Here is an 18,412-nt window from a genome sequence, read left to right as displayed (position 1 = left end):
TTTGAAAAGTTGACACACTGAACAGACCCTGCATTGTGAAGCACATGACTCAGCTGGCATAAGTGATCAGCTCCCCACAGCAATTGTCTGCAATCTCCAAAAAACTACAGTGGGTTTTAAATGAACAAACCATGATGTCCCAATGGCTGAATGGACACAATAATGAGTTAATGAACTGGAAAGAGATGACTGCAAGTTTACTGTTCAGTAGAGGGTCATCTAAGGGACCTGATGAAACAGTCCTTGAAGCTTATATTAACAAAGTCTGTTTTAAAAATAATCAACATCCCCTTGCACTGGGAGAAAAGCGCAGTTCAGCAAATACAGGCATATAGCTTTGCTAATCACCAGGATGTACTTTTCACACAAAGTTCCTTGTTCTACTTCAGTGCTTTTGATCTCAAGTCTTTAAATTCAGTTGCTTGATTTACTAGGAAAAAGGATTTTATTACCTTTACCCTTGTGTGACACGCTCTACTGCTTGCAAATTATTAACAGAAATGCTTTCTGGAGGTATGTAGAATAAACTTGTAGAAATAATGAGTTGAAACACTTTCTGGTAATCCGGAATACAAAATTTGCAGCTTCTGTTAATGGAGTCTGTACCGCCAGTGGTGTCATACTTAAATCCTACACTGAAATGTGAATAAATGTGCTTTTAGTCATATACTGCCACACCCCCACAATGATTCAGCTCATAGGTAACGGATAATGCTTCCATTTAGCCAAGTATCTGAGCACTAAGAAAACACATGGGTGTTCTGCTTATGGTGCACGTCTGCCTCGCTCTCACAGGACAGAGCCTTTCACAAATACCTGCAGTTACATGTTGTTGCCTGTTCAAGCATACAAAGCATTCAGAGCTTTGTCTTTACGGCAAACATTTCTAGAAAACAAAATAAATCCTGCAAAAGTGGCAGATATCACAAAATTCATTTTACTCCAGTGAAACAGATGAAAATTTAGAAGCTCTGCATAAACACCATGAGCAACCCTTTATCATCTGACTTCAGATACGCATAGGCGTAAGAGTCCAGATACCAACACACCTGTTAACTTCTGCAACTGGGGAAAAGGGCATTTTTTTGGACTAATACTCCTTCATTATACAGAATTACATGCAACTTTGCAAATGAGTCTTCTGAGCTTTATCAACACATAAAAAGAGCATGCCCTGGAAGCTTTTAAAATTCTATTTCTTACAACTATTTCTGAAGTTTAAATGTAAAGCTTTGCATTTTTGCTCTTGGTGGGCTTCAGGTTTGCTTTTTTTTTTGCTGCTTTAATGAATTCCTGCTCAAGGGGCAGTTTGATGGGGGGAATTAAGTTCAGTTGATAACTGAAACATTTATTTTGCTTGGGCCAGTCTACCAGAAACACAAGCCCATCAGGAAGTAGCACTTAAAATACATTTGGCTTGTGGACAGGCTTCTATCTGTACAACTTCAGTATTCATTTAACTTTCAGTGCTGCTGAGTCACTATGCCTTTGAGGACTGTTTGATTTTTCAAACAAGTAACCCACAGACTGCACAGAGGAAATAAAGACGTGAAGAGTGAACAATCCTGTGCCTCCTGAGTGAGGACCAATGTCAATGAGCTCTAAAATGTTAAGAATTCCACAGGCAGAAGGACTGGCAAAATTTACCTCAAAGATAAACCCCAACCACAAAGGGGTGGTATTACCATCACCATTGGTACTGCTGTCAGGTTTGCATTTATCCCTATTTTCTGTATTTTTCTGTATTTTTCAAGGTCTCCTGCATTTTGATTCTAGTCCTACATCTGTGGTCTGCTGAGGTAACTCTAATAATAAAACATGACGGCACAGTTTGTCTCCTGATGAGTTCATAAATCACTGAATTCCCTCAAGAAATCCAAGAGGCAAGTAGAATAACCACTTGTTTTTCAGGAGATGTTTACCCGTTCTTGCAGGGAAGATCTGAACAAAAGCAGCCTGCTCTGCCTTCTGGGTTTCTAGCCCTTCCGGAAGAAACAGCCCAGAAGGGGAATTTCGGGCAGAGATCAAGTTACCACGTTAAAAGCAAACAAACAAAACCACAAAAAAGCCTTGTGCCTACAATTCATTCAGCCAAAGGTAGAGAATATTCTGCTTGCTCTTCTGGAACTAAGCTGCATGCTCCCACCTCAAACCTCTGTCTTTGAACAGCTGTGTTTAAGTTGTTGTATTCACTGTCTATTCTTAAGTGCTACACATCACTGCAAGGCATCACGCTAACGTTGTAAATCACAGCTTAATTTCATTTTACAAATCTCAGTTCATCTCCTTCCCAATGCCCAATTTTCCATTACATTTATAGCAGCCTTCACACTGCCACATCCCAGCGGACACCAACAGTGTAGCAGTTGACATGCATCAAAGACAGCTCTGCCACACATTACAGATCACAGGCACAGATTATAATGCCACATTTTACTACCGAATTATTTTCATTCAGACAACGACATCCCATATTCTCTGAAAAATACTCCCGGAACAGCAACAGATTTTGTGCTGCAAGATCTTAAGTTTTAGTTCAGAAATACGTATTTCAACCAGCAAAGACTATGAAGTATATTAAGATTCAGCCTCTAATAAAAGGATTCTAGCAAAGGCAGACTTTTAAATCTACTCTAGGAAGAAAAAGGCTCAGCAAGCAAGCACATTTACAAGAACATGTCTGCCCTATCTGTTCAAATGGTAGATATCATATCAGGGCAAAATGATTCAAAATGAAAATGCCATATGCTGTGTGAGGTACTGTCAGCAGATCTTCCATCCACTGCATAAAACAGTTGGGATGTGAGGATTCATCCAACATCACACAAAAAGAGAGCAAAGATGAGAAAGGTAATGAAACCAAATCTATGATGAAACCAAACACCTGCTAGCAGATGGCTGGGATATCAACCAAAAAATAAGTATGCTCAAATTATCTTCAGGGGAGTACTTTTAAAGGGAGCCTGTTCTAACTTTTGCATGAAAATACAGTGCAAATGCTAGAGTTTGTGGCTTCATTTTTAGTGCCACCAGTGAGCACAAGGCCTTGCTGAAATGAATTACAAAATTAAGTGTCTAAACCCACATTCTTGAAAAGAATATTGGAAGAAATGTGTCTTTTCCTATGACTTCCCATGGATGACACCAGGCAGCCGCATGCCAGGACACTGGCAGCAAGTGATAAAGCCCTTCCCAGCCCATGGGCTCTGTGATGCCCTGTTCTATAGGTGCAACAGCTCAGCTTTCAGCATGTTTGTTAGCTCGTGTGCCTACTGTAAGTATGTCCCTTACATTTATTCAGTCACCTAACTTCAAGTGCCACTATTAAGGGTAACATTTACATAGCAGAAAGCATGACATTTGAAGTCTTACTCACAGGACAGTTTACTTTTAAAACACATTTTGCTTTTCAGGCAAATGATTTAGTAAGCACAGCTATCTAGAAATATACCAAACAAGTCCCAGTATTGTCCAAGCACCTACTATTGACCTAGCACCCACAGGTGAAGAGGAGGAGACTGCTCTGATGAGGCACTGCATTGCCCCATACCTAGGGGTGGCACTGGCCCTGCTCCACATACGGCTTTCCTCTCACTCCAGCATGAGTGTGCCCAGGCAGACTGCGAAAGTCCTTCAGTCTGCTTTAAAGGGTTTCAAACAGCACACGGTAAACAGAGGTTTCAGAGATTTCTCCAATTTCAAAGTTAAAGAGAAGCAGTGTTTAGGAAGTAAGTAAAAACCCATCTGTAGTCATTTGAAAGGTAATTTGCTTTTACCTATGAATGACTACCAATACTAGTATCGGTAAATAGGAAGCAATCAAACTCCATCCCACTGTATTTCTTTCTCCAGTAAACACGTAGAACAGCATCAACAGGTGCTGAAAACACAGACAGTCACCAGTAGAAGTCAGGCTGAAGGAGGAAGGAGCTGGCACTCAGCTGTGCAACGTAGCAACAAATACATCTGAAGCAACAACCCAAGGAAACCACGTTCACCATCTGCAGAATTTGTCCATTTATTAGGCTACAAAAGGTAAAAATTTCTGACTTTCTGCGATTAAAAACTGGTAGTCTTAGCTGTACTTAGTGTCTCAATACTCTGAAAACCATTTTGAAAAATCCTGATAATGTGCTTTTCACAAGTTCTTTGGTGACACACAATATATGACCATACTGGTGACACAAGATCAAGGCGAAAGAAGATCCACTGTACTGAATGCAATGACATCTGAATATGCACACCAGCAAATGCACATCAGGTCCCAACCGTGGTGCTGTTCAGCCATAGTTTTTGGAAAATCCAAATACCTTAGGTAAAATTCTGGGCTCGAAGGGCTAAAACTTTTTAGGTACAACCCATTAAAATGCTTTTGTCCACATGAAATAATGAACCATATAAGAGCTGCACCTCAAAGCAATTTTCAGTGTTTTATGTTTTTGTTTTCATAAGGTTCTGTACAGAAGAAGGGTTATTCTCTTACCTTCTTCCTTCTTCCTCTGTAACTCTTTGATCATTGACATAAATGGAATTTCTGCTCACCCTGATATTTTTTTTTTTGCTTGAATGTGTTTTTTTATGAAATTGGCTTACTTTCCAGACTGAATGTAAGCATCATTCATATTTCATGCATTACACCAATAACAGATACATTTGTTTACACATAAGAAAATTCAAATGCACATCATCACATGTTCCAGCATCATTACAGACAAGGCACACAAACATTTCTTCAAAATCTACAGCACTTCTGTGGCTCATTGAAGCATTAAGCCCATTTACTGCTCAATTATTTCTTCTACAGCTCTCACCCATCTTTGTGGAAAGTCTTTCAGGGAACACAGCAAGATGCCTGTTACGCCCCTCTCTTGCACACTAATGCAACATAACAGAACTGTGCCAGTGCCCACTAACCCAACCTTGTGGGTTAGGTCACATGTTGGGATTCCTTCTCCTAACTCCTACACCCTAAATGGCCCACAAACTCAAAAACAAACAAACCACCAAACAGCCTATCAGAACTTGTTATCAGTGTGACCAGCAGCAAACGTCACCCCCAAAAGGCCATCTGGAGGGTTTTCTCTTTGGTTTGCTTTCTCTAGGGACCAGTGACTCAGAAGGACAAATTTTCTTGCTCTGCACCACAAATCAAAACACAGCCTCTAACTTAGGACTTACTGAGAAATCATCCCAAAAACTGGCTGCCCAGTCAAGAAAGGCAAGAAATTTCAGGACCAAGTTGCTCTTTTCCAGTTCCTCAATGCAGCAATCACATCTTCAAAGTTTCTGCCATAAATGACAGTACTTGTTGCAGATATAAACCTCTTCCCCACAGTTCTGTAATGCTGCTCAATTTCCTAGAAATACGTAGGGAACTGCAAAAATAACAAAAACACTACACATGTCAATCTGGAGAACTCGACTCCATCCTGTCTCAGTCAAACAGCTCCTCTGTGATGCTGCGCAAAGATCTTTTCACCTGCTCCCACAACATCCTTAATTGCTTCTGTTTCCCTCCCCTCTGCTCTCTGTAGTCCCAACAGAATTTGTTTTCCCTGCTGTCTTCATAACAATCAGTCCCACCTTTCTACTTTTTACTCAATTATCACAGTAGTACCGTTCAACAAATCTATAGTAGGATGTGGTCAATTGCTCTGAAGGACTGGGGAATGCATTGTGGATTGAAGCCCAGCTGTTCACAGTGTAAAAAAGATTATAAGTGAAAGATGCCACTTGTGGGTGGTTGCCGCATTTATTTATTTTTTAAAGGATTCCAAGTCCCATCCTGAGCTGACAGCAGTTTGTCTAGCTAAAACAGATCCTCTGCAGTGGAATAAAAATAGAAGGCAATGAAAAGCTGAAAGGTGCTGAGAGCTAAGGCAAATTAGAAAAGTCTCCTTAATTTTTCTGCCTGCGGTAGTGCAGAGAAAATAACAGTACTCCTCAAAAAGAACACAGGATAATGAAGAACTTATTGGAAATCTCTTCACCTACACAAAACAGTCAGTAGAATTCATAGAAGGAAAAAAAAAAACCAACAAAACAAACCAGCACTGAAAAACTCTAAGGAACAGATTTAAAGTGTGAAAGGTTTAATGAGATAATTTTGTGAAGATTTAGTAAGACTTTTTATAAAGTCCCAAAGTAGAACCAAAAGCAAAGTTTTGAAATATCCTGTACCACAACCAAAATAAAAGAAAAAACAGGAGGGAAAACAAGATAGTGGCACTTGCAAAGACAAAAACACTCCACAAGAAAGGATGCTCAGGTTGTTTACACAGCATTGTCTGGAATACGCAGTTACATGCCTGCTATCTCTTAGATGCCTGCTGTTATTCTGTTTGAAAAGCATCCCGTCTTTATGCAGCTTTTTACATCAAGTTTCTGTGAAAGAAACACAGCAACATTATTACTCACTGACCATCTCTGTCCAGAAAGGGAGTACAGGGGATAAAAAAAAACGTAAGCGTATCATATGCTCCCTGCCCCCAGAAGTTATTGTGGACAAAAAAGGGTAATCTGAAACATTTTCTTTTCAGTATGGGGGAGATAAGGCTATGGTAGGGAGGAGGGGAGGTAAATAAAAAAAAAAAATTAAAAAAAAAAAATCTCCTATTACCAGAAAGGTACAGCAGAAAAAACGGCAAGAATTTGGGAACACTTACCACAGAATCATAGATTTGAATTGGAAGGGACATTTAAAGGTCATCTAATCTAACTTCTCTGCATCGAACAGGGATACCCACAGCTCCATCAGGTGCTCAGAGTCCCATCCAGCCTGACCTTGAGTGTCTCCAGGGACAGGGCATCCAATGCCTCTACAGGCAACCTGTTTCACTGCCTCACCACCTTTCTTGTAAAACACTTTTTGCTTATATCCAGTCTAAATCTCCCCTCTTATAGTTTGTCCTATCACAATAAATCCAGCTAAAGAATCTGTCCCTTCTTTCTTACAGTTCCCCTTCAGATACTAAAAGACCACCCTCAGATCTCCCTAGAGCCTTCTCTTCTCCAGAGCAGCCACAGCTCTCTCAGCCTGTCCTCTGAGGGGGGTGATTCCATCCTTTGAATCATTTTGCAGCCCTGCTCTGGACACTCCAACATGTCCTTTTTGGCAGGTTTGTGTCCTACCCTTATGTACCCCAGCTTGCACAATCCAGTTGCAAGACCTTGTGTTTGGATTTGTTAAACCTCATGAGGTTCTCCTGGGCCCACTGCTGGGGCCTGTCTAGGTCCCTCTGGAAGGCATCCTGTCTCAGGCAAGTCGACTGCACCACATCACTTGGTGCCTTCAAAGCTTCTCTTACCAAGGTAAGAAATCCTTTGCTCACACTCCCCCTTCTGTGGCAGTACTATACATGGAACAATTCGCCATCATCCAATGCTTAAATCCATTTACATGAAGCCCTTTGGTTCTCCACAGCCACTTATTTTCCCAGCACTCTGCTATTGAAAGCTACCACCAAGCACATCTCTGGTCCTCACAGTCATTACCCACTGAGTCACTATGGTAAAATATAAGTATAAAAAGTATAACACTATGGAAATCTAAAAGCATTTGAGGAATGAGTTGAAACAGTTTTCTTCTTAAAGGGACACCTTTCTAGACACCATTAACTAGGGTTGTAGAAACAATGCTATCAAGGATTGCTAACCCAGGAAGGCTGAAGAGGAGGAAACAGGATCGCTGCCCTGGGCCTCATCATACCTGTTAGCACTGCAAGCGCTCCAAGCAAATCTATCACCTGAAGAACTCATTTAATGAAGGGTGGAGAAAGATTGCTGGTACACAGACTAAACGCTCTCCACACCACAATCATTCACCCAATCTTGAGATATTAATAACAGGGAAAAAATGATCAGGGATACTAAGAAGAAGCCTGAGTCAGATTATTGTTTTATTTAAAAATCTCAGTTGTTTTCAGGGTTGTTTGTTGTTGCTGTCATTGTTTTTTTGCTTTTTTGTTTACTAGGTTGGCTTTGTGAAATTGTTTCTTTTGGTTCAAGACCCAAAATTTTAATTGCCGCCTGCCTTCTGGCTTCTCTGATGAGCTCCTTTACAGTTCTCTTATCACCACAAGGTGGGACATTCAGTAACAAGAACATGGTGTGGGTTAAGCACCAAGCAAATACCAAAAAAACCCCACAGAGGGAGAAGCTGCTTGCAGCAAGCTTGCACAGGGAGCTCTCAGAGCCTCATCAAGGGCCCATGGTTCCCCCAGCAGGCAACAAAGCAGCAAATCTGTACTGGACATCACCTGGCCACACAGCTGGCTCTCCAGCAATGGGACCACCCCACACCTCTTTCATACTCCGCATTGGTGAGAAGAGCTGGACAGGCACATGCTCAGGTGAAGCATTTGGCAACAGCAACTTGGAAAAAAAGATAAGGAAAAGCTGAGGAGGTGCATCTCTTTACGATCAGCATGTACTGTTCTCAAATACTTGCTTGTTTACAGCAGGCATTTAGTCACTGGTGCTGGACCTCCTCCTCTTGCACCATAGTGGGGTTTCCCATCTGCACTGATGTTTGCTAACAGCCAGTCAGCATCAGTTAAGACAAAAAATAAAGAGAATTTGCCCTTGTTTTCAATTTGTTAAACAGTCAGTGCAGTGTAGTCCCACTGCCAGGCTTATTCAAGACAACACTTACTCTTCTCCATATTCAGTAGGATTATAACAAAGTCAGTTTTCAAAAACATCTAAAAAGAACAAAAGCTGGCAGCTTTTAAAACATACAAAAAATCATTTGAGAAATGACTATAAAAACTGCCTGATTTAATTAATAAAAATAATCCATACAGCAGGATCCATTTTAATGATCTTTCTCACATGCAAGTGAATGTACCAAATAAAACTTAATTGCATTTCTCAAAAGTGGATACGCTCCAAATCTTAAGAATTCATATTTGTGAACCTTATTTTTCCTCCAGCTGCCCTCAGGTTTTTCCAAGCAATAGTATGGCTGAATTTCAAAAGAGATTATGCTTTATGAATGTTACTGAATACATGAATTTTAACACTGCAGCCATTAACACCATATTCTGCTGCTGCTGAGACACACGACAAGTCTAAAAGCACTTGTTACCATTTCTGCTCCCTCTCTCACAGCAGGCAGCAGACATATTTTGCAGCAAGATCTGTAAGTGCAAATCTCCAAGCAGTTTAACGTTTTGTGCCTCCCTTCTGGTTGAAGTGACACCGCACTTGATTATGTAAAACCTATTTGGAAAATGGGCTCTGAATTGGAAACAGCATACAGTCAGAGGTAATTAGATTAATTACTTTACTAACATATTACTTAGTCATACTAGTGACTTGCTGAACACACCAATCAAATGGTTAGATAGCACAAAAACAGGACACTGAGAAACAATTCAGCACTGCTGGGACCAGTAATCCCAACATGCTTGGCTTTATTACGTGACGAGATGTTTCTCATGGGCAATCCTTAGTAATTTGGGTAAAGCATCTGGTATTAGCAGCAAAGCTAGAGAAAACTCCACCAGTCATTGATGCCTAGAAGAAGTAATGACCATAAACATAGCTGGAAAGAATTTAAGTGTTACATACAGCCTTAAGGTTTCGTCATCAAAGGCTGTTTCAAGCACCAGTATTCCAATAACAAATCAGATTTCAAATAAGAATATATTTCCTGAAGTAATATTTCAGTTTTGCTTCTGTTTTCCCTCCTAAACACCTTCATACTAAATGTTTCATTATAAAATTCAGATTCTTTTTACTCCAACAGTAATTTAATTCATGCTTTTTACTTGCTCTCTCTCGCTAAGAAGAGAAATCACTATAAAATCAAATCAGACTGCAATTGTTTCTGTAATATCTTCTTGTGCAAAGGATCTGATGAGTGAATAAATAACTGAATACACAGCAGCTGAAGACCAACTTAGCAGAAATACTTTGCTGATTATTAACAGCCTAAGCAATCAGTTACCATAACCATGGAGCCCTGAATATTCTTTTTGCTGAGACAAAACTTCTATTCAAACTGTTACTGCCTGTAGTTGAAAGACTTCACTGTGTTACAAGTGCCCTGGGAAAACAGGAAACCACCTTTGGGCTTTGCAAAGTTTACAGATAAGCACAGCAGTGATTACCCACCAAAACGTGTTTCTGCTCTAGAGCAAAACCTTTACTCATCTTGCAGTAAGGGTTTTTACATTGTTGTTTAATGTCTCTGTTAATGATATGGAGGAGACAGAATGTGCTCCCTTAAAATCTGCAGATGACTCCAAACCAGGAGAAAGAGCCACCACATTTGCAGGCAGAGCTTCTGCTCAGAGAGACCTAGACAGGCTAGAGCAATAAGCTGACAAAAACCTCATAAAACTCAACAGGGACAAATGCCTAACCCTGTCTCTGGGAAGCAAAAAAGTCCTAGTGATGATACAGGTTGGGTAGTGGCCAACTGGAGAGCAGCTCTGCAGAAAGTCTCTAGCGGAACAACAAGAAGATGTTCTCAAGCCTACAGTGCGCCCTGACATCAAACACGGCCAACAGTGTTTTAGGCTGCGAGAAGTTGAAAATAGACTGAGAGAGCTGATTCACTCTTACTAGTTGGCACTCACTAGACTGTATCTAGAATATTGTGTACAGTTTGGGGCACTGCAGTACAAGAAAGATACTGATGAACGGGATTGAGTTCAGTAGGTGGTCACTAAGATAGACAGAGGTGGGTTGGGGACACCTTTGCCTGCAAGGAGAGGCTGAAGAAGCAGGACTTACTCAGTGCAGAGTCCTGCTCTCATAACTTCAGGTGAATTAGTACCTGCCCACTCATACCAATGGGGACATCATCAAGCCAACAGAACTAGCTGTTTTGCAGTGGTGCACTGCATGAAAAGACAGTTCTTACTGGATATAGAGGGAAAAAAGTCACGGAGATAAAACAAGCACGAGAAAAAAGGCATCACAAATCCAAAACATAGCATCATAGAAGATATTATGAAGAAAATTAACTCCATCCCAGCCACAACAGTACTAACAGCCAAGAAAGTCTGTAGAATCTTTTGTCTTTGGATGTGTTCAAAACCAGGCCAGGCAAAGCCCTGAGTAATCTGGTGAAAATACAAGCCCTGCCTCGTGCAGCAGATAAGACATAAGAATTCCAGGGGTCCTTTCTGGTCTGACTGGCCTATGATTCCATTAATCCCTTAAGTCTTCTCCACTTCCCCATACTGTACTACAAAAAACCCAAACCTGAAAAAAATCTCTGACTTCAGTCCTATCACACTAGCTTTCAAAATGTCATTATTCTGTACCCTTCATGCAACCTGAAGTCTGAGTTTATTGATGCTATTACAAACCACAGTATCACAGAGAAGGTGGTGCTTTTCCTATTTCACAGGAAACTTGGCATACTCTGTATGATTACAGAAGGGGAACAACACAGCTTATATTTCTGTTATCTATCTCAAACAGCAGTAAGTGATGGTTGATTCAACTTCATGGACAAACAAAACAAGATGGTCACAACTGTCAACATCACATTCTTAAGTGGACGGAATGAGTTTCTTGCACCACCTTCTGCTGGTAAACGAGGAAGATAGTTCTGCACCAGCTTCAGATATTAGAAAGTAGCTTAAATAAACAAACAAAAAAAATGCAATTTTTGGTTTCTGACGTGGTAGTAATGACTGCCACAACTACTGATAGTGTGAGCTGCTCTGATTAACAGGCAAGAGCTCTGCATCATATCTCTAGTCCTCCTTGTGAGAGCACACAATAGCCCAGAAGTCAGTGTAGCACACTTGCAGCATTGTGTAAAATTCAACAATTTTTGTGAAAGATTTTATGTAAATATTACTGCTTATTAAAAAAAAAGAAAAAGCCCACTCTACTTTAGGACAAAAAGCGTTCCTCTTCACTCTTCATTTACAAGAATTAAACTCACTGAACACAGCAACAATAAACAAGTGCTGGCATAAGGTAGTGGTATTTTAGTAACTGATCAATTCAAACTTGTCTGATTTTCTCTCTCTTGTACAAATGAGTCATTGTGGATAGAAATCAAGTCAGGATTAGCATGCAAGATCATCTTCCATTAAGATCAGAATCCTTACCCCAAGGACTACGCTAAACTGTAAATTACATGCAAATACTGAAGGCAATATGTTAAAAGAACAATTGTTATTTGCACAGACTTTAGGCTCAGAAATGCTGCCTAGTGTCTAAGCCTAGTCCACGCTATCAGAACATTGATTGTTTTATTCAAATGTCTTTTATCTGGTCAAAAATTTGAGAGAGTGAATGGAGTAAATGGATTTTAAAGTAAGATGAATAACCAGAAGGAAGACAATAAACTGAACAAGAACAGTAAATACATCATATTATAGACCTACAGCAAGGATGACCAAATTAGATTGAATAAATCAAGAAGAACCACAGGGATGGAACATTTTGCAATGCAACTGAAAAGGTTAATAAAAGCTTATAAATTAAACGCTCCGTAGATTCCTCTCCAAGTGTCTAGCATCAACACTGAAAAAAGTTTAAAGGAAATGAATCTGTCCAACATAAGACAACACAAGAGTGACATTAATGAAATCAAAAGCAGAATATTTTATATCTTGTACATTTGACAGAAAAAGGCACCACACTGAACTGAAACACTTCTTACAAGTTCCCACAAAAAGGGAACAGTAAGCTGGTCAAACTGTTTCATATGTGAAACTCAGAAGAACCCATATTCTATTTGGATGTAATTACACATGATACCAGGAAGGGGACTCCTTTGAAGGTAATCAGAATCAGATTTTGAAAGCCACAAAAGTGCAAAAGATGTTCACAGCAAGCCCCTCCCAGAGGTCTGCTGGGATAGTGACTGTGCTCGAGCACTTCTTACACCACACATGGTTATTCTTCTTCAAAAATTGGAACCTCCTACATCAGAGAAAAGGGTAAAGTGAACTGACATCTCAATTTAGTAAAACAAGCACTTTGACTCTCAGTTGGCAAAACTCATTTTCTGAAGAACTGCTTAAAGCAACTCCAATGAGTTCTTCAAGAGATTTTTGCCCAAAGGTGCTATTTTACCCCCATTCAATCTCCAGCTATTCTAATCATGTGATAAACACAATCTTGCGGGAATAATGGCAAATTCTGCGTTAAAAAAAAAAAAAAAAAAAAAAAAAAAAAAAAAAAAAAAAAAAAAAAGGAGGGGGGGGGAGGGGGGAGAGAAGGAGGGGGGAAGAAGGAAAAAAAAGGAAGTAGAAAAAAAGAATTAAAAACAGGAGGCAGCTGCAAGCATCAGCATTCCAAAAATCACCTACAGATGAAAGAGGACTGCCTGGGCATGAGTTAGTCTGCATTACCTGGTGTGACATACAGACCAAGACAACACAGCAAAGACACCACTCACACTCTTTCATGTTGACAACTGCAGAATTTCAGGGCAACAAGAAACCTCAGAGAACTTGGAATTCTCTGTAGATGGGGGTAGGAGGACAAAGGGAAAGAGGAGGCTTCTCAAAGCATTTGTGAGGCTCAGAAAGGCATTCTCCCTCTTCTCCAATTCCCTTATCTCAATTAGCTGGCCTCAGCAGAGCTCCTACTATTTTAGAATACATTTTTCTTAAGAGCTTTACATCTGATAATGTGAATAAAAACGTTCTAAATTGATTCTGTTGTAACAGACCAGATAACAGGAACTACATGCAGCCAATTGTTCGTACATAATACAAATGGCATTAGAGTTTAAGTTAAAATTACATATTGCATTTTTATTAGAACTTTAAAGCTACCTTGACATAGGAGACACATTGTAAATTATGAGGGCAGTTACATAACTGAAAATTGAAATGAAACTTTAGAACTGCCTATAATTTTACAAAGCTTAACATAAAGGAGAGGTGTGAGAGACTTCAGTATTACTCTTTTATAATATGCCAAATCAACTTGAGAGATATTTGTTAGCTAATAAATGGGAACAAGTGAAGTACCAAAAAGGTCTGGGTGGGCTACAGAAAAACTATTAGATTAAGATTAAATCAGGCTTTAATCTAAACATCTCATTTTCCACACTAACAGAACAAAACAGAAAAGAAAAAAATCGTATCAGGATGTTTTTGACTTAAAGAACAGAGCAAATGGCCAGGCAGAGGGGAAGTCCACACTAACTAAAATGAAGTTTGATCTAACTCTCCCCCAGCCTGAAATAGGAAAAAAGCTACAAAAGATTTATCACTTCACTTCAATGCTCTACAGCAGTAATATGGCAGTGATATACATGCTACATCTTTTATTTTCCAAGTTCCCTCAATTTTTAAAAATATAAAATACACAGTAATTAACAAAAAATATTCTGAGTAGCTAAATGATGAGCACAGGAACCTTATATTTTCAAAAAACTGGGAATAATGCAATTCAGATTGACTTAGGCCAACCCAGGTCAATGTTTCTCTCAATAAGACAGGCCCCTGCCCTTCCCCAGCCTGCCCTCACTGTTATCACACCTATAACCATACTATCAGCAAGATCAGGGACTTGAGTTTTTAAATACCTTCTACTGAAAGGCAACTTGGGGTTCATTTAGATAATTAGCTTGGCTTGTATTTCAAGATGTTTGGCTGCCATTCTTGGGTTAACAGGAACAAGCTTCAAGAGGGAGGTTGGTGGACAGGCAGTAGAAAGACCAATCTACATCCATCAAACTCTGAATGCTCGCTTCCATCTCTGCTCTAGAAAAGCATCCTGAGATGGCTGCTGGCACCACTCTGGTACTGCAGACACTGTAAAATGGAAACCCTGCCCCAAATCTTTCATTTCTTCCCAGACTGAAGTAAAAATGCACGATTCAATTCAAACTTGGTCAGGTTACGAAACAGATGTAATAAAAATTTCCTGGCATACAGGGAGCAGAATTTGAGGTTGCCTGCAAAACTTAGAGGGGATTTCACTCAAAGAAAGCCTTCCTGAAGGCTGTTCTTAAAAAAAAAAAAAAAAAAAGGAAATTACATTTAAAAAATACCACCATGGTATGCCCAATCTTAAATATTCATTAATCTTATAACACATTAAGAACACACAAGAGGGGAAAAGGATAGCTTGAGAATAACAGATACTCAGAAAATGTGTCTTAGGCTTAACTTTAATTAAAACACATCATATACAAACCAATTCAATGAAGTACAGCAAACAGAAAAGCTAAAATGAAAAGCAGACTCCTTCAAGCCATGCAGGATCAAACTTCCTAAGAAGTAGACTTTCCTTATGTATTCGCCAGAGCACCTTCTGCTGAAAGAAGTAGAAGCTGGTATTACTACAGAGCCAAAATTAATTTGTGTTACCAAAATTAACTTTGATATCAAGTTGTTATGATTCTATTTTCTGACCTAACTGCAATGATCTAATAAAAAAGTAGGGTAATTGAAATATTTTACCCATCAAGAACTTTCCAACAAAGCCAACGAGAGTAAAAGATCAAAGATCTTACCGTACAAAGTAAATCATTTCCAATAATCATGATCCTCATTCATTATCCCTAGCACAGGTTTTTGCAGCCTTTCAGTATGTCGAACTGAACAACTAGGAAGCATTTTTAATTGTCAAGTTAGAATCACAGAATGGTTTGGGTTGGAAGGGACCTTTAATATCACCTAGCTCCAACCCCCCTGCTTTATGCACGGACATCTCCCACAAGACCACGCTGCTCAAAGGCCCATCCAGCCTGGAGGTTAAGTGCATCAGCTTAAGTATAGAACTAAACAACAACTCCTACCTTAAAAAAAAAAAAAAAAAAAAAAAAAAAAGAAGTACATTTTAAAAAAAATCTTGAGTGGGAAAAAAGCGAAACAAAACTTAACAGCAGGTTAAGAGGAAAAACTAGGACTTTTCTTTTTTAAAGATATTCATACATTCTAATAAAATCAAAGTACTTTGTATTAGCCTCGGGTTCACATATTCAAATGGAATTAAAGTCCCCTTTATGTTGCCATAGTGATCATCATGAAAATTTTCCATTTGATTCTGAACATATTGAAAAATCCCATTATTTATCAACCTGGAGGTCAGAAGCAAAGCTCAAAATTTCTGAATAAAGTTTAGATCCACAGCAAAAGCTAAATAGGGAACTACTCATACATTTGTTAATACTGATGAAAACACTTAGAAGGAAAGACTATACTGCAATCACTGAAATCAGTAGCAATTCCTCAAGCTAATTAAGTATTAAAACTATTTACTTTTATTTTGTTATCATGTAGGCTGCTGGTATTACTAAGCATTATGCTGGTATAATCTATGTATAAGTAAATGGAGTTTAGAAAATTTAGGACCATGCTGGTCATTGCTACAGCCAGATTCCACATTCCACCACTTTGCTTACAATAGGCATGTTTCTTCTCAATTAACCCAAGGAAGGCACAAAGATGGAAAATCATTGTACCGTTCCTTTCAAATAAAACCAATGAAAGTCTCCTTGCAGAGAATAAATATATAAAACTACCTCATTGGTGGCTCCATAGCCTCTAAGGGCCAACATAGTAGCTCTGGATCAGCCAGTTCCTCTGACTCACACAGGAGTGCAAGAAAGAAGGGGCTTGTAACTCAGCATAACATATCCTGGGTCTGCTGGAAGGGGACTGGACACCTGCTATAGGGTTTCAAGGCACAGCAGCAAACAGTGAAAGCAAAAAAGACGGGGTGTATTATCAAGGGAAATCTCAGTGAAGACTGAGCCTTTCAGTTCCTCTGTCAGCCATCCACCTGTAAACAAGGTCAGTAAGCATAAGCATCTCACACAGACTCAAAAAGTTTCCTTCAAAAAAAAGATACTACTTTTCAGCTTTTTTTGGAAGAGTGGCAGGATGGAGGGCTGTTTGCTTGAGTCTGCTCAACTCTTAGTGAACAAAACTTGTGCTCAAATTTGAAAAGTTTCAAAAGAAACAAGATTTCACGTTTCCCATTGCAGACATTTTCTACATGAAAATAACAAGCTACATTTGAATACAAAATGTCTCCTGTCACAGTATCTTATTTTGTAATCACTGACTATTAGTACAAGTTTTCATGTGAAAGAGTAAAGAACCCGAAGGGAATTCTTGCTCACATGACAAAGATGCTTGCAATTGCAGCTAAGGGACTAGAAGTGTTGAAGCATGTTTGACCTTCAAATGTCAGCATGTTCATCTTGCACAGATTTTGGATATTTACACAACTGTGAAGTGCTGTAACATTTACCCTAGGGACGCAGTCAAAGAACAGCAACAAGCCCTGCTGCCTCTGAATCCCAGCAGGCTACTTCATGAGGACAAGGCTGGGCATGAACTTGGCCAGCACAACATATATCTTCTCTTGTCTTGAGGCTCTCAGCAATGTGATATGATGAAGTAATGTGTGATAGGCCTGAGCGACTTCCAGCACTCAGTGCACAGCCCCATAATGCTGCCATGCCTTTCCCTGCCAATGATGGAGGACTTATTCCTTTCAGAGCAGCTAAGTGCCAAGATGCTGTGCTGTCACATCTAGCTTTATCAGCCCTTTTTGCCTGAAGGGCAAAGCGTCCTTTATGAGAAATACTTCACTGAAAATTAACCAAGTTCTTTACAGCACTTAAAGTCATTTTACTAATTCTTTCTAAGGTTACAGATGAACTCTTAGAAACAAACTTTCACCAAACAAAAAACAAATACTGTAGGTTATAATATAGTAAATTATGAAACATTTTCCTGCGTTCTTCAAGCAATCTACACTTTACAGAAAATCTAATTCTGATTTCTTGGTGCTAGTGCTGTGATAAAAAAAGTACCGCGTCTAGAAATTACTTCAGAACTTAAATTCAAAGCAACAGAGCTTAAACAGAAAGCCAGCTCTAAGTTAGATGTGCACAGTGATACTGTTGGAAGCAATGGAAAACAACAAAATGGCCATAACATGCAACTCAAGTACAGTAAAAGCAGTTGTTGAAAGGCTGCTCATATTCTCAAAGGATAGCTTCAGTATTCTCCTGGAGAATGGCAGCCCACGGCACGGACCGGCGCACACTGCTGGATAAAGAACTGGCTGGAGGTCCAGTCCCAGAGAGCAGTGGGGAATGGAGTTAAATCCAGCCGGTGACCAGTCACAAGCGGTGTTCCCCAGGGGTCGGTAAGCCCAGATAAGCCCACAGTTGACACAGTAGCACAGTTATATTCTATGATTACTCCCAACCCTTTTCCTAATAATCTCTAACACTACGTTGTTGGGTTTTTATGACACTAAAGAACCAGTGTTTTCACAGAGCTATTAATACTTGAAGTCTCTAGAGTGGTTAGGGGCTACTCAAAGTATCACCATATCTACTAAAATAAGATTAATTTATTTTACGCTTCCCCCATGTACACTGTCTTTATTGCACGGATTTTCTCCTGCCAGTCTAGCTCCAGTGAATCAATATCAGAGAACCACCTGAAATTCT

At 39.6% G+C, this 18,412-nt stretch overlaps 1 protein-coding gene across 5 annotated transcripts in view; it reads right to left on the bottom strand.

Annotated features, from left to right (window-relative positions):
- The window catches only part of APP (amyloid beta precursor protein), a gene marked incomplete at both ends in the record, with an annotated part of 202,543 nt that overhangs the window by 104,860 nt on the left and 79,271 nt on the right, over positions 1–18,412 (bottom strand). The gene's annotated exons all lie outside the window — the stretch shown is intronic.

Source organism: Tetrao urogallus (assembly GCF_951394365.1).
Source record: "Tetrao urogallus genome assembly, chromosome: 1".
Taxonomy (NCBI): domain Eukaryota; kingdom Metazoa; phylum Chordata; class Aves; order Galliformes; family Phasianidae; genus Tetrao; species Tetrao urogallus.
Note: the sequence above shows the minus strand (reverse complement) of the source record. Positions and strands in the feature narration are given on the sequence as shown.